The following is a 17,192-nucleotide window of genomic DNA, read 5'->3' on the forward strand; positions in this document are numbered from 1 at the left end:
TCTCAAAAGCTCCTGCCTCTCAGTTCCTAAAAGAAACAGATCATTGGGTGGGATGGCTTTACTCATTGTGCTTATCTGTTGTCACACTCTGGAAGTTTTATCCTTGTTTGCTTCAGTGGACCAGGTCCCTCCGCAACATCCCATCTTCTCACTCCTTCATTCTTCCCGTTCTCATTCTCATACTTTCTATCCAAACAGGCAGTGTGTGCGGCCTGTTGTGCTGCCTTCTGAAATTGCTCCTAGAAGATCTCTGATGACCTTCTAATGGCCAAAGCAATATGCCCTTCCTTTCTCCCTTCCCACTTGTCTTGCTCCTGCTTTATTTTGATTCCTTTCTTTCTCCCCTCCAGATACTTCTTTAGAGAAGTTGAGGGCTCAGATTCTGAGATCAGACTTCCTGGATTCCAACCCAAGCTCTACTATTTTCTCCTCCGGTGACTTTGGGCAAGCTATTCATTGTCTCAATGCCACAGTCATCTCATCCTGGAAACAGTTGATAATAAGTGGTATCACAGGTCATAATGTTGATGTGAATATTGAATTCTTGGCTTGGATGGTTCTCGCCAGTATTTCTTTATCAAACACTTAGTGATTGCCTATTAAGCACCAGGTACTGGGAATACTGATCTGGACAACAGGTTCCATAAATCAAAAGAACTTACTATCACTAATTTGCTTAAAAACTCAATTAATAAAAAAAATCATCACTGTTTCTCTCCATCAAACAGCCATCATGCTTCCTTTATAAATCTTCAAATTCACTCCTTTTTGTTCTTCTGCACAAATACTGGGACTCCTCTTGTTTTCAAAGGTATATTTGATCTCTTTTTGAAAAATATATTGACCTTTTTTCAAATGCATATTAAATTTTATTTCAAAGTCAGCTTCCTGGATGAATAAAAGACTCTTTCTCCCCTGAAGATCACAAAGACAGTTTGCAATGACTCAAGGAATGGGAGACATTTGGGGCAAATTCAGGTGGAAAAGAAAGTCTGTAGTTTTGATGCTTTGGGATGTAGATTATGACGGACTTGGCCTGTGAGTGGTGGGCATGTCTCTCCTTCTTTCTTACAGGTCAGTCTTTATGAATCAAAAGTATGGATTTTTAAAACCTGCACTTTGGGCAACTATTCTCCCACAAGAGTATAATGTAAATACAGTCATTATATTATTCAATGTCCCTTAGTGTGAGACAGTCTTGGTATCCTGCCCATTGTAACATTTCTTTTTCACCTTGGTTTTTCAATTTTCGCAAGCAATGCCCCTCACGCCACCCCACTTTTTTCTTTTTCCACCTGCATTTATCAAGGAGAGAGTTGGGATCAGATGGGAGAAGCGCTGTAATCAAAGACATTTATGGTTCTGGCCAAGACCAAGTTTGACTCAAGTCTACTCCAAGCCAAATATTGTGCTTGTGTATGCCTCTGCACAAGGGACCAAGGGCAGTGGGCAGCTCCACTGTCTACTTGCAAACCAAACTTTGACTGTAGCACCTGAAGGGACAGGACACACATCCCATTTCTGCAAAGATCAGCGGAAAGAAACTCCCAGCATAGACGGTTCAAGCTTGTAGGTTCCCACTCTGTTGGCATGAGTGGAAGGCTAGTGGATCAGTGACAAAAGTGGTCCCTCCCTCCCTCTGCCCCCTGTCCTCCAGCTATGTCTGCTGTAGGCAGCACTGGGGGAATCCTGGAAACAGAGCCCCCAGAACACACAGTGACCTTCCAATCCAGTGACCACAATTAGACTTTTCATGGTTACAGTCTACATAAACTTGACTTTCTCTCTTGTTTAATATTCTATTATATTCTCCAATATTTTGTTAATTCTCTCCGAGATTTTCTTGTATTTGCCCCATCTGCCTTAATAGTCCAGGCCCTCAATCTATAGACTTTCACAAAGGTATTTATCTACACACTCAAATTTACCAATTTCATTCACAAAGGTCAATTATAGCCTGGAAGAGAACTGCTTATCAGCACTTTGAAAACAAACAGGGGAACTTCTAACATGGATTTCACTGAGGTCTGATGCGGTATGCTTGAATTTCTGCCAGTGGAATTTCCTAGATGAAAAATAATCAGATTTCTTTGAAGTAAAACACCTTTTATCTCTGGGGTTTAGTTGAAAGCTTAGTAGAAAAGAATGTGCCAAATGTAGGGCTGGTAAGCCTCATTACATTGAAAACGGGAAAATTATTGACTGTGTTAAATAATTCACCTTCATTACAAGGAGAAGGGAAAACATTAGAAAAAGCTATCTTTTTCACCCTTGAAATGCATGTATTTGATTGCTTTTTCCAGGTAAACTTTTGTATTAAAGCACTTCTCAATCACTTCTCCAAATCATTCCTGACAAGCCTTCTCTTTCTTTTCATTATTCTGGTGTGAACTGATAAGGAAAAGGTAATGGAAGCATCTCCAGTCTTCTTAGACAGTGATTAGACCTCCTAGGAGCCCCAGATCTTCCTTCCACTGCAAATGGTTGGCCATCCTATAAGACTTTCTCAAACAGCATCTTCCCTATGGAGTCTTTCCTGTCTCCTTGTGGACATACACACACAGTCAGAATTACTGTCTCTCATATTTCTGTGCCTATAGGCTTTTTGACACACCAAGATTTACAAATGCCAGTGCAGGAGACTAAGAGACAGGGGTTTGATCCCTGCGTTGGGAATCTCCCCTGGAGAAGGGCGTGGCAACCCTCTCCAGTATTCTTGCCTGGAGAATCCCACGGACAGAGGAGCCTGGTGGGCTACGGTCCCTAGGGTCACAAAGAGTTGGATATGACTGAAGCGACTTCACACACACCATAGCTAGGACATGGAAGCAACCTAGATGTCCATCAACAGATAAATGGATAAGGAACTTGTGGAACATACACACAATGGTTTATTAGTCAACTATGAAAAGAAATGCATTTGAGTCAGTTCTAATGAGGTGGATGAACCTAGAGCCTATTATACAGAGTGAAGTTAGAAAGAGAAAGACAAATATCATATATTAACACATATATGGAATCTAGAAAGATGGGTCTAATGATCCCATTTGCAGGGTGGCAAAGGAGACGTAGACATGAAGAACGGACTTGTCGACACAGAGAGAGAAGGAGAGGGTGGGATGATTTGAGAGAAGAGCATAGAAGCATACATTACCATATGGAAAATAGATAGCCCGTGGGAGTTTGATGTATGACAGAGGGAACCCAAAGCCAGCGCTCTGTGACAGCCTGGAGGGGTTTCTTTAAAAAAGAAACTGGCTTTTGAAAAAGTAAAAATATGGAGGTCAGAGACTGAAAACTGGCAATTTTCAGATAAACTTTAGGTGCTCTCTTAAATTCGATCTTAATTACTTCCCTTATTTTTTTTTAAATTTTTTTGAGAATGGGATTTCAGGTAAATAATGTATTTCAGTCCTCTCTGCTTCCATTAGATTTGCTTACTCCTGGCCTGAATTCGTAGGTGGCAACAGTCAACTGGGAAGGGAGGTGGGAGGGGGATTCAAGAGGGAGGGGATATATGTATACCTATGGCGATTCAAGTGGATGTATGACAAAAACCATCACAATATTGTTAGGGAATTATCCTCTAATTAAAAAGTTTTAAAAAGGAAGAAAAGCTCAACCTGAAGAGATTAAGATTTTTAAATAGAAAATAATTAGCTGAAAATATAATGACCAGACTTCCCTGGTGGTCCATGGTTGAGGCGCCAGGCTTCCAATGCATGGGGGCAGGTTCCATCCTTGGTGGGGGAACTAAGGACCCACATGCCAAACTGCATGGCCAAAAAATAAAGAAACAAACAAAAAATAATAAAAGAAGGTGTAATTACCAAGCAATTTATTCCACTGCATTCTATAGCAGAAAGGATTTCACTCTCTAAACTACATCCCTGCTTGTTTACTTTGACCCATGAAGCAACTTTTAAAAAAATTAGGAATTATACAAGAAATGCAAGAGTTTCCACTGTGGGGAAAAAAAAAAAAAATTCTAAGACCATGATTTACAAATCTGTTTGTGATAGTGAAGATTATTCAGCCATCCTTAATTCTCATTAACATAATAAAAATGCCGGCGACTTAACCATCAAAGAAGATGTCTATGTATAATTAAGTTCAGATACGTGTTGCAATAACATCTGTCTCAAGGAAGCAGGCAAGCCTAGTTTTCAAATTCTTTTTCTTTAAGCCAGCTTCATTTAGGTACAGGCTCTTTAAAAGCAGCACACTATTTGCAATATTAAAATTAAATATGCCAAATAAGTAATTTTATACAAAACTTTCCAGAAAACCCTTCACACCCCATCTGATTGTAACCATGAATGCAAAATAGCATTTTACAATGTTATTGGCTGAATGAGCAGGACAGATTTAAACACATGCATAATTCTTTTACATGGTACATATTGTAGCTCTGATTTCTCGCACTGGATTTACTTAATTTTCTAACACAAAATGTGCTTTCTGATAGAAATTGAATTTCCCCATATAACTAAGTCTAGCCATATAAATATTTTTAAAAGTTGAGTACAAAGTATGTTGGGACCATTATATATCAACTTTGTGTGATGGAAGGGGAACTTTAATCTAATGATAGCACAGTTTCTAAAAGCACCTTTAGGGTACTCCCCTGGTGATCCAATGGTTAAGACTTCACCTTCCAATGCAGGGAGTGTGGATTCGATCCCTGGTCGGGGAAGTAAAACCCCGCATGATTTGGAGGCAAAAAAACAAAACATACAACGGAAACAATATTGTAACAAATTCACTTAAGACTTTTAAAATGGTTTACACCAAAAATCTTTAAAAAAAGAAACTGGCTTTTGAAAGAGTAAAAATATGGAGGTCAGAGATTGAGAACTAGCAATTTTCAGATAAACTTCAGGTGCTCTCTTAAATTTGATCTTAATTACCTCCCTTTTTTTTTTAAAGAGTGGGTTATTAGGTAAACAATGTATTTCAGTCCTCTCTGCCTATATTAGATTTGCTTACTCCTGGCCTGAATTCCTAGGTGGTAAAAATCAGCTGGCTCTGAGAACAAGGACCTCAAGTTCACCCCAGTTCGAATGCTTTCCTATGCCTACCACCCCTTGCTTCTCACTCAGGAATAGGCATTCACAGCCCCAGTAAGATTTTAGATTGTGCCAGTCTAGGAGTTAGACACACTTAGAACAAAACCCAATACAGGATTTGCCTGTAAGCTGATGCCTATCGAAGTCCTAGAGAGTATCCGAAAGAGAAATTAAGGAAACAGTCCTATTTACCATCACATCCAAAGGAACAGAACGCTGCATCCAGCAAATGTGCAGCAACCAAACCCTGAGTCCAGTTCTATGCCCACTTTCCTCAAGCCTGTCCTGAAAACTATACCTGCTATGTGGCCTAAGGCCAGTTAGTGTCTTGATTTCACTCTGGGAACAGTATGCGTGTATTAGTCGCTCAGTTGTGTCCGACTCTTTGTGACCGCATGGACTGCAGCCCACCAGGCTCCTCTGTCCATGGGATTCTTCAGGCAAAAATATACTGGAGCGGGTTGCCATTCCTTTCTCCAGGGGATCCTCCCACCCAGGGATTGAACGCTGGGTCTCCTGCATTGCAGGCGAGTACTTCACTGTCTGAGCCACCAGGGAAGCCCTCTGGGGAACAGTAGATGCTATTAAAGCCTTTAGGTAGTCAATGTCAGTCTTGGTGTGGAGCCTCTAGCTGGTGCTGTGCAAAGGGCTTTAGAGGACTCAGGGCAATTGGCCATTTTTTTTGTCCAAGTGTCTAGGCTGTTAACTCACTGGCTAGAATTGAATCTCTTAGCTTTGTACCAACTCTCCTAATCCACTGTATCTCACATTAAACATTATATTCAAACCAGCTATGGCTCTTTTCTTTAAGGGCAGAGAATCCAGCCTACCCATCAAGTGTTTATTCCAAGTGTCAAAAGCCTTTGTTCAGTTCACAAATCACATCTGCTTGTTTATATATTTAACATCTGATGATCAGTTTATTTACAAAGTTTTTTAAAAAAGAATAAGATACCTAGGAAGAAACCTAAGAAGGCAAAAGACCTGTACTCCGAACACTATAAAACACCAATGAAAGAAATTGAAAACAAGTAAAAGCATATTTTAAAATAATACATGAGCATGGTTTGTGCTTCCAAATCATTGGGAAACTAGTGGAAGAGACAAACTAAACAGATGAACAAGGATGTTAACAAACTAAGAACAAACTGTGAAAAGTTTAGGAAAGACATAAATATGGTCACTTGGGAGTGGTGGTGTGCTGGGTGGGAAGACTTCCCTGAGGAAGTGACATTTGAATGGAGACCTGAATGGCAAGAGGGAGACACTAACTGAAGCCCAAGAAGAATGTTCCAAGCCTAAGAAAGAGCTTATTCAATTGTTTTTCAGTTGCCATCAGTACCACACATTCTTATGATCTTAACATGTTCTAGAGTTCCATTTTTCTTTCAATACAAATGCCCTTCTCTCACTGACCAGGAAAGATGAAGGCAACAGTAACAGAAAATTCAAAGGAACATGTGAGCATGGGAAACGTGCCACTTCAAGCTTCAGAAGACCTTGATTTGCTGTCACTTTGAGTCAAAATCTTCTTTAAGCGTACATCTGTTGCTTTTCCAGAACTTCACTATTCATTTGCTGTTGGTCCTCACCCTCTCTTAAAGATCATCCCTTTACGCCATTCTGCAGAGCACAAAAATACCTCCAGAAAACAAAGATAGATTGTTGACCTTCAAAAACAAAAGTGTAGATGTTACCATCTGATTGTAAAATAAAGAGTTCACTTGGAAGAAGCACTCCATCAAGTCCAAGTGAATGATGGTGTCTCTTGGAAGACAGATTTCTTTTAAATGCTGTAACACACCCAGGTCTCCCTTGGAAGGCAAATCACCATCATCCCACTATTATCTGTACTAGCTCTCTAGATGTTATTAATTTATTATCGAGTGGAGCTGAAGTGCTTCATACCTAGTAATTAATGCCGACAGTTCATTTTGCTTTTTCTTTTTGGGCAGCAAATTCACATTTTACAATGATTCTTCAGCTCTGTCTTCTGACTGTCATCTCCTCCACACGCTCATTTTAATGGATGTGTATCTCCCCAAACAATCACATTGCTTCTTATTAATGGAACGTTTATAAAGAAATTGTCAAAATTGAGTTTCATCAGTATTCATGCTCATGTCTAAGATAAGATTAAATCAAATTCACTGAAAGCAGAGATTAAAATTTTTGTTCACTTTTTCAGGGTCCTGGGAGGACTCAGTTCAGTGATAAACACTCTGAGTTGACCACCTTACAGCCATCCTGCACCTTCTGTGTCTTTCTTTACTAGAGACTGGAAAGCAAAAATACTTTCTGTGCTCTCTTGTAAGTAGGTGTCATGTGACCCAGTTTGAACAAAGGTCACATACTTGAAATTTTTTAGAGAAAGCAAACCTATTCAAATAAAAAGCAAAGACTTGTGAGACGATGTCTGTTGGCACCATCCCTATTTCTCTCCCTGGAATATAGATGTAAAGGATGAACATACAGCAGTCATTTTGTGACCACGTGGCAGGAGTCACCTGCTGAATTCGGGGAAAAAATGAAGGATGGATCTGGAGTCTTGATGGTAACATGACCAGCCACATCATCTATAAACTGCCCGTTTTCAGGCTTCTTATTACACAGAAACCTAAGTTCCTTATATGTTTATACACTGTAATAGGGATTTATGTTACCCAGAGCTGAAAACATAATCTTACCATAAAAATGAAAGTGTTAGTTGTTCAGTAGTGTCTGACTCTGCAACCTCATGAACAGCAGTCTGCCTAGCTCCTCTGTCCATGGAATTCTCCAGGCAAGAATACTGGAGTGGGTAGCTATTTCTTTCTCCAGGGGATCTTCCCAACCCACGGATCAAACCAAGGTCTCCTCCATTGCAAGTAGATTCTTTACCATCTGAGCTGCCAGGGAAGCCTATACCTCTCTTTCACTAAGCACCATAACTTAATTCTCTATGTTTTCTCAATAAAAACTCTCCCCAAAGCATGCCTTTCCTTAGTATCCTTCTCTGTGGCTACTAGAAACTCCACGTTCCGTCTATCAACACAAGTGCATGGGGTACAGTGGAAAGAGGATGAACATTAGGATCTGATAAGTGAAAGCTGAAGTTTCTCACCTGTGGCTCCCTTGCAGTATCGCCAAGCTTGTGCAAATTGCTTTATTTCTTGGTTGTTCTGTGTCTGTGAAGTCTCATGCAGTGTACAGATCAAGAATAATTAAAATATTCCAGTCCACTAAGCATTTACTAGTAGTAGTAGTGAAGTTGCTCAGTTGTGTCTGACTCTTTGCGACCCCATGGACTTCAGCCTACCAGGCTCCTCCCTCCATGGGATTCTCCAGGCAAGAATACTGGAGTGAGTTGCCATTTCCTTCTCCAGGAGATCTTCCCAACCCAGGGATTGAACCCAGGTCTCCCACATTCCAGGCAGATGCTTTAACCTCTGAGCCACCAGGGAAGCCCAAGCATTTACTATTGCCCCTCTAATCTGCAGGCACTGGAGAAGGAGAAGCATTTTTTTAACGTAATTTAGCTCAGAAGATGAGCTTACATGTTGAAGGGATACACTTCAGGAAGTCCTATGGTCAAGCCCCATGTCATGGCTTTTTGTTCTCTTTCTACTCAGAGCATCCTAGTGGGAATTAGGGATTCTTACATGGGAGCTATTTAATAGTAACACACCATGACGACACAGCAATTACTGGCTTGTGGCAGGTGCTTCAACAAATAGTCTATGCTTAAGAAATTAAGAAAACACCCAGGGACTTCGCTAGTGGTCCAGTGGTTAAGAATCCACCTGCCAATGCAGAAGACATGGGTTTGATCCCTGGGAAGATTCCACAGGATGCGAGGCAGCTAAGCCTGTGGGCCACAGCTGTTGAAGCCCATACACCTTAAGACCATGCTCCACAACAAGAGAAGCCGCTGCAATGAAGAGAAGCCGCTCCCATGCACCACAATGAAGAGTAGCCCCTACTGGCCACAACCAGAGAAAAGTCCACACGCAGCAACCAAGACTCAGCAAAGACACAAATAAATGAATAAATTAATTGATTTTAAAAAATACTAAAGAGAAAACACCCATGTGAACTTGGCTTATCTGAGCTCCTGCAGAACAAGAGTTTTGGAAAACAGCATTAAATTGTCATGGGCCAATTGTTCTCACAATTTCGTAAAATAATGCTTTCCATATTAGCCTGAGCTAGTAAAAATAGTCTCCTGATGAAAAATGTATGTGATTAATAAAAGATGAGCATTTTTAATTCAGTTCTTGCTCTTCTCAATCCTAATTACCATTATTTTTTGTATTCACGCAAAGATTTTTATTTTCAGAAAAGTAATCATGGTTTAGTCAGTTCAACAATGTTGAACAGCGATGCTGATTTTTTTTTTCCAATTTTGGTTTGCAAAGCATTTCATTCAAATGCCTTTGCTCCAGCTTTCACCCAGTGAATTGAACCCACAAAAACAATAAATAGGCCACCTCCTCATCACCTGTTTCAAAAAGTGTCCTTGCATATCATTTTTTTCTCTGAAAAATATCAGCATTTCCTCATTGATAGTAAGGAAGGTCAGGATGATGGTGAACTCAAAAAATACCCTAGGATCAAAACCACAGAAGATTTTTGTGTCATCTTTGATAACATAATTTACACTGTAAATGTAAGACAAAAGCATTAACATGCACAGAATAAATCGGGTTTAATAAAATGCCTCCTGAATCATTATTTGATCATTTTTTAACATTGCAACTGCTTAGCCAGATACAATGGTAGCTTTTATTTGCCATGAAATACTGTACCCATGTCATGCAATTCACCCATTTCAAGTGTAAAATTCATTCATTTTTTAAAGATATTCACGGAGTTTCACAACCATATTTTCATTAAGTCAGAAAGAAAGCCATTCCTATTATGTATGACTCAGGAAACTCAAACAGGAGCTCTGTATCAACCTAGAGGGGTGGGATGGGGAGGGAGATGAAAAGGAGGTTCAAAAGGGAGAGGATAAATGTATGTATGTCTATAGCTGATTTATGTTGAGGTTTGACAGAAAACAACAAAATTCTGCAAAGCAATTATTCTTCAATAAAAAAATAAATTAATTTTAAAAAAGTCAAGCCCCATCACCCTCAACTCCACAAGCTTCTAGGCGATCTTTAAGCTACATTTTGACTATAGATTTTCCTATTCTAGACAGCTTACACGAAGGAAATCATACAATATGTGAATATCTGTGAATAGCTTATTTCACTTGACATAATATTTTTGTTTCATTCATGACGTAGCACATACTTCATTCCTTTTAATGGCTGAATATTATTCCATGGTGTTTTCATGATCTTCTCATCACTGGTGGATATTAGAGTTGTTTCCATTTTTTGGCTATTATTAATAATACTGTTGGAGTTGATGATGGACGGGGAAACCTGGCATGCTGCCATCCATGGGGTTGCAAAGAGTCAGACACAACTGAGTGACTGAACTGAACTGAATAATACTGTTATAAGCATTAATGCCCAAGTCTTTGTGTGGATGCATGTCTTCATTGCCCTTCTGGGTACATGCTAGGTGTTAGGGAAATTAAATAAATAGTCTTGTTTAGGCTTCAGAGGCAAAGCAGAGCAGGCCTCTGACCTTGCTTGTAAGCTGCCTGGACACTGCCCTGACTGTGAGAATACCGAGCGCCTGCTGTGAGGGCAAGATTTGTGGCACCATAGATAAGTTAAGGGACAAATCTTGAAATTGTTGAGCCCCTGAAGGGGCACTGGCCAACCAAGTCCCAGGCTTAACAGCAGTCCAAATTTTACATGACAAAACAAGCAGCATTAACATGAAACCAGGGCTGCAATTTGCTCACAGACTGATGATGATATCAGTTTGAGTCCTGGGATTACAAGCAGAACCTGAACTGCAATCTTTGAAGTCTCACCTACAGATCGGATGCCCTGCCTGGGACCTTTTCCCAGCTGGGACTCCAGATGTGCTCAGACGTGGGACTTCCCAGCACTATCTGAGTCTGGATGTTGGTCAAAACCTAGTTTGGTGACGTGTTCTCTGCTGTTTCTATTTCTCCTTTCTTTTAAAATTAGTATATTGAAAATAAGCTAGATAATTCTCTAATAAATATCGGTATCATTTATTTGTATAGAGTGAGTGGCTTAATTGTTAACAAATCCTTTGAACCTGAGACGAAAGTGAAAACCTACAGCAAAACGCTAGTTATAACACGATACTTACTATTTTGCAGAATTGCCAAGCTGTTTTCCGAAGCAGCTGTACCACTTTGCATTCCTGTCAGTGGTGAACTGGCGTTGAAATTTTACCAATTGCTCATCAATATGTGCTATTATCAGTCTTCTATTCCATTTTTCTGTAAGCTGATCCCTTGTTTTTATTCTGCTGTTTTGTATTAAGTCTTGAAATTGAGAGATGTGAGTCCTCCCTCCAATTGTTTTCCTGTTTTCGAGATTGGCTATTTTGGGTTCCTTGTGTTTCCATCTGAATCTTATAATCAGTTTGTCATTTTCCACCAAGAAGTCAGCTTAATTTTTTACAAGGGTTCTGTTTAAATTTAGATCAAATTGGGAGTATTATCATCTTAATAGTATAAGTCTTTTGATCCAGAAATGTGGGATATCTTTCTATTCATTTAAATCATCCTTCGTTTCTTTCAACCATTTTTAGTTTTGTGTTTAAGTTTGTACCTTTTGTTAAAATATATTTTTACTTCATTTTTTTACTGCCATTTTAGTTTTTTTATTTGGTAATTTTATTCTCAGTTTACTCATTGCTACTGTCTAGAAATACAGCTAATTTGGAAACTTGCTGAATTAATTTACTATTTCTAATAGCTTTAATGTGAATTTCCTAGGATTTTCTGTGTATAATATTACAACACCTACCTTATAGGTATACATTAGGTATAGTTTTACTTTTTCCCTTCCAATGTTGATGTCTTGTGTTTTATTTTCTTGACTATATGCCCAAGCTAGAAAATTAATTTCTTTCAACACTGTTATATAGCTTTCAGAGTACAAGTTTTGTACTTCTTTTGTTACATTTTTCTTAAGTATTTTTTTTCCTTATGAAGCTTGTGCAGATTGAATTGTTTGCTTGATTTAATTTGTATTATTCATTCCTAGTGTATAGGAATACAACCAATTTTTTATATATTCATCTTATCTCCTGCAAGCCTGCTGCGTTACTGAACTCTTTCATTAGTTCTAAAAGGTTTTTTAAAATGAGTTTCTAAGCAGTTTATCAATAGAAAATCATGCCATCTGCAAATAGCACAGTTTAATGCCTTCCTTTTAAATCTGGATACCTTACATTTTTATTTTCTTGCCTAATTGCCTTGGCTAAAACCTCCAGAACAGTGTTGAAAGGGAGTTGTAGGAGGGAACATCTGTGTCTTTCATGATTAAGAAGAAACATTCAGTACTGTTGAGTTTGATGTGAACTGTGGAATGTTTGTAGATGATATTTTCCGTTTCGAGGAAACTCTCTTACATCTTTATTTTGTTAAGCTTTTTATCATGATAGAGTATTAAATTTCACAAAGTATTTTCTGAGTCTATTGAGATAATCATGTGGTCACTGACCTTTATTCTGTTGGTAGAGTGTACTACATTAATTAGTTTCCAGATGTTAAAATGACTTCTATGGCTGAGATAAATCCCAGTTGGCCATGGTACATATTTTTTTTCCATATGTCACTGGATTAGCTCACTAGTACTTCGTTGAGGATTTTTGCATCTATACTGATGAGATGTTGGTCTGTAGTTTTCTTTCCTGGTGTGGTGTTTGTAGGACTGTGGTATCGGGTAATACTGGGCCTCAAAATAAACAGAGAAATGTTGCCTTCTCTTTAAATTTTGGGAAAGACTTTGTGGAGAGTTAGTATTAATCCTTCTGAAATATTTGGAATTCACCAGTGAAGCTCTGTGTCTGGGCCTGGGCTTTACTTTCTGAGCAGGTTTTCTTGTTTATTTATCTGTCTGCACTGGGTCTTAGTTGCGGTGTGCAAATTTTCTCTAGTTGTGGCATGCAGACTTAGTTGCCCCATGGCACATGGGATCTTAGTTCTTCAACCACGGATGGAACCCACGTCCTCTGCATTGTAAAGCAGATTCTTAACCGCTGGGCCATAAAGGAAGTCCTGAAAGTGAAAGTGAAGTCACTCAGTCGTGTCCGACTCTTTGTGACCCTATGGACTGCAGCCTACCAGGCTCCTCTGTCCGTGGGATTTTCCAGGCAAGAGTACTGGAGTGGGGTGCCATTTTCTTCTCCAGAGGATCTTCCCAACCCAGGGATTGAACCTGGGTCTCCCACATTGTAGGCAGATGCTTTACCATCTGAGCCACCAGGGAAGTCCCTGAGAAGGTTTTAAATATATAATTCCAGCTGCACAATCTTTGCTCTCTCTTGATTTGCCTTCTCTTTTCAAGCTCTGTGTCCTGGGCTCATCCATTGCCTTTTCCCAGTGCAGAGTAAGAAGGAGATGGTTCTAAGGTTCTTTACCTCTGACTGTGTATGCTTGAATGACACCATTTTCCTTTTTAACCTGGACACCTGACATTTTTATTTTCTTGCTTAATTACCTTGGCTGAAGCCTTTTGTCCCTGAACCAACTGGCCTCCGAGACCTTTGACTATTGTACACCAGACTCACTATGATGTGAAAAGATCAGTTTCCTTTTTCCCCCTATTTAAAGCTTTTTATCTTATATTGGAGTATAGCCGATTAACAGTGTTGTGAGAGTTGCGGGTGAACAGCAAAGGGACTGAGCCACATATATACATGTATCCATTCTCCCCCAAATTCCCCTCCCATCTAGGCTGCCACGTAACAATAAGCAGAGTTCTCTGTGCCATACAGTAGGTCCTTCTTGGTTATCCATTTAAAATATAGCATGTGTCCATGTCGATCCCGAACTCCCTAACTATCCCTTCCCTCTTTCCTTCCCCACCCTACCCCTGGTTAACCGTAAGTTCATTCTCTAAGTCTGTGAGTCTGTTTCTGTTTTGTAACTAAGTTCATTTGTTTCATTTCTTTTTAGATTCTATATATAAGGAAGGTCATACACTACTTCTCTTTTTCCTTCTGACTTACTTTACTCAGATGTCAATCTGTAGGTCCATCCAAGTTGCTACAAAAGGCATTATTTCATTCCTTTTACTCTATTATGTGAAGAGACCAATTTCCATCTTGCTTACGGCAGTCTTAATTCAAATTTCTGTTACTTCACTGTTTTTACATTTGTAATCACCTAAATGTATAAAAGCCAGCCTTCTTTCACATATATAGGAAAGCTATATGCCTAGTCCAACAGAATGAGAATGAGATGATAGGGTCACATCACTGACTCAATGGGCATGATTTTGAGCAAACTCCAGGAGACGGTGATGGACAGGGAAGTCTGGCGTGCTGCATGGGGTCGCAAAGAGTTGGACACGACTGAGTGACTGAACAACAACAACAAAATAGACCTAGCAACTGAACTTAGTTCTGCAGGTGAAACCAGATCAGAAAGAATATTCTTGTATAAAATGGTTGGCCATATAGAGTCAGGTGTGCATTATATGTGGGTAGAGGGGGTGCTAGTGGTAAAGAACTGCCTGCCAATGCAGGAGACATAAGAGATGCTGGTTTGATCCCTGGGTTGGGAAGATCCCCTGGAGGAGGGCATGGCAACCCACTCCAGTATTCTTGCCTGGAGAATCCCATGGACAGAGCAGTCTGGTGGGCAACAGTTCATAGGGCTGCAAAGAGTCCCAAACTTTTCCAAACTTAAGCCATCTGAAGCGACTTAACATGCATGCAGAATGATCAGAACATGCAGTAATTTCAGGCTCCCATTTCTGCACGGCAACAATTCCCTGGAGCTTGGTACAGCCCCCTTTCAGAAGGAGCATATATCTTTAGTTCAACATGGTGTCCACTGTTCCTACTTACAGATAATAATCCCATTTCCTTGCATTGTCTTCCCTGGGTAGTACTGGCATTTGATTTACTACGAGAAGGAGCTATTTCAGGTCAGCATCCTAATCTCTTTTCCTGCTTCGTTGGATAACTAAATCCCCATTGTCCTAGATGGGCTCTTCCTCACTGTGGGCCTGGGATGTCAGCGCACCATGCAAGGCAAAGTCAAAGTGAAGGCCAGACAGAGTGCAGTGATAGACACAACGGGGACTTCCCTGCTGGTCCCGTGGCTAAGGCTCTGTGCTCCCAATGCAGAGGGGCCAGTGTTCAATCCCTGGCCCAGGAACTAGATCCCTGAAGCTGCAGCTAAAGATCCGGTGAGCTACAACTAAGACCCGGTGGAGCCAAAGAAATAAGGAAATATTTTTAAAAGACAACAAGCTGTGTTTAGGTTCAGATGGTGTATCACTCTCATAGATGGAGAAAGGACCAACAGACACAGGAGGTAGCTCCCGACAAGCTTTACCTAAAAGGGCCAGGTGACTGCCACCCTGTTCCTGAGGATTTGGCTGTAGACTGCTCCATTTTGAGGGAGGTAGAACAAAATGCCATGAAGGGTGGTCTCAGACTAGATCCTACGGGCCTCCCACCTGCTCATGCTCTAGGGGAATCATCGGGAGTCCTTCTAAACTCAGGGTAGTTGTGGTCAAGCTTTTCCTTATACGGCCTCTGTGGGTTAAGTTCATGGATATTCACAATGGTGGGTCTGTCCCCCCACAGTAGGTCTCTGAGAATATGGTTAAATAATCCGTGAGCGTTGGGGGAAGGGTGGGGGAAGGGATGGTTGGTTTGGGATGGACATATACACACTGCTGTATTTAAATAACCAGTAAGGACCTACTCTATAGCACAGGGAACTCTGTTCAACATTATGTGGTAGCCTGGATAGGAGGGGAGTTGGGGGTAGAACAGAGACATGTATATGTATGGCTGAGTTCCTTCATGGTTCACTTGAAACTATCACAACATTGTTAATCAGCTATATTTCAATAAAGTAAAAAGTTCTTAAAAATTCATGAGTGTCGTATTAAGCTATTATAATGAAAAGACTCAGAATCATTCTTTCATTTTTTCACTCTAGTAGAAAATTTAGGGAACTAAAACTGATAGTTGCCTTTCACTTTGGCGAATTGGCATTGTTTCACCAACTATGGTGGAAGAACTATTAATATTTGGCAGGCATATATACATTTTCTGAAATTATCTGGTATTCGTCATACCAAGGTTTGGTTTCTTAAGAGTTGAGTTAGGTTTTTGCAGAATTTTTCAAGGACTATGAATGGATTTTTTTTTTCTCCTTCATACGTACATTTATGGAAGCAGAGAACAAAGAACATTGATTTGCAATTTAGAGCCATTAGTGAAAGCTGTCAATTATTGAACCCTCCTTATTACCCAGACTAATCTTTAAAATCCAATCTCAACACTGTCTACCCAGTAATTCGGAGCTTTTGATTACAAGTCCTTGTACAAGTCATTCACCCACTGTTAATTCTTGCTGCCAAGAAGGTGCTGGGAGTTTAAACTATCTGCAGAGAGGAATATTCCACGTTTCTCGCTGGAAATAAACAGAGATGTGGTCTTGGGAATTTGTCTCTTGCTATCTCCAAGACAGCAATGCTGGGATTTGGAGCAGCAACAACCACTGACAAGAACATGTTTTAAAAATAGTTTACATCTCTTAGAGAAAGAGTGGCTTCCTTATTTTCACATGATCATGCCTCCCTCAAGTGAAAATCTCTTTAACTAAACGACTTGCTTAAATAAGAGTTCCCCAACATAAGTGCTTGATTCTGGGCCAGATGGTTCTTTCCTGGGGGCTGTCCTCTACATTGTAAGATGCTGTCAGAATCCCTGGAGTCCACCCTCTACTCCAAGCCCTGCATGGTCACCAAAAATGTCTTTGAGTTACCAGCTTTTCCCAAGGAGACCAGCTTGTCAGCCCCTAGCTGAGAACCACTGATTTAGATGCTTAGTGGTATGCAAAACCACCGATTCTTTTCCCCATTAAATGACAGTGTTGCTGAACCAAACTTGAGTCCACTTGCCCACATACAATGAAGCTGATCTACTGACATGGGGTTGTCGTGAAGGAAAGTACAGCATTCATTACAGGTGCCAAGCAGAGCCCTGGGCAGCTAGTTCTCAAAAAGG

The 17,192-nt window shown here is 40.2% G+C and overlaps 1 pseudogene; it reads left to right on the forward strand.

Annotated features, from left to right (window-relative positions):
* LOC128062095 (40S ribosomal protein S14-like) overlaps window positions 1-17,192 on the forward strand; it is a 36,025-nt pseudogene that overhangs the window by 16,076 nt on the left and 2,757 nt on the right.

Source organism: Budorcas taxicolor, chromosome 17 (assembly GCF_023091745.1).
Source record: "Budorcas taxicolor isolate Tak-1 chromosome 17, Takin1.1, whole genome shotgun sequence".
NCBI classification, from domain to species: Eukaryota; Metazoa; Chordata; class Mammalia; order Artiodactyla; family Bovidae; genus Budorcas; species Budorcas taxicolor.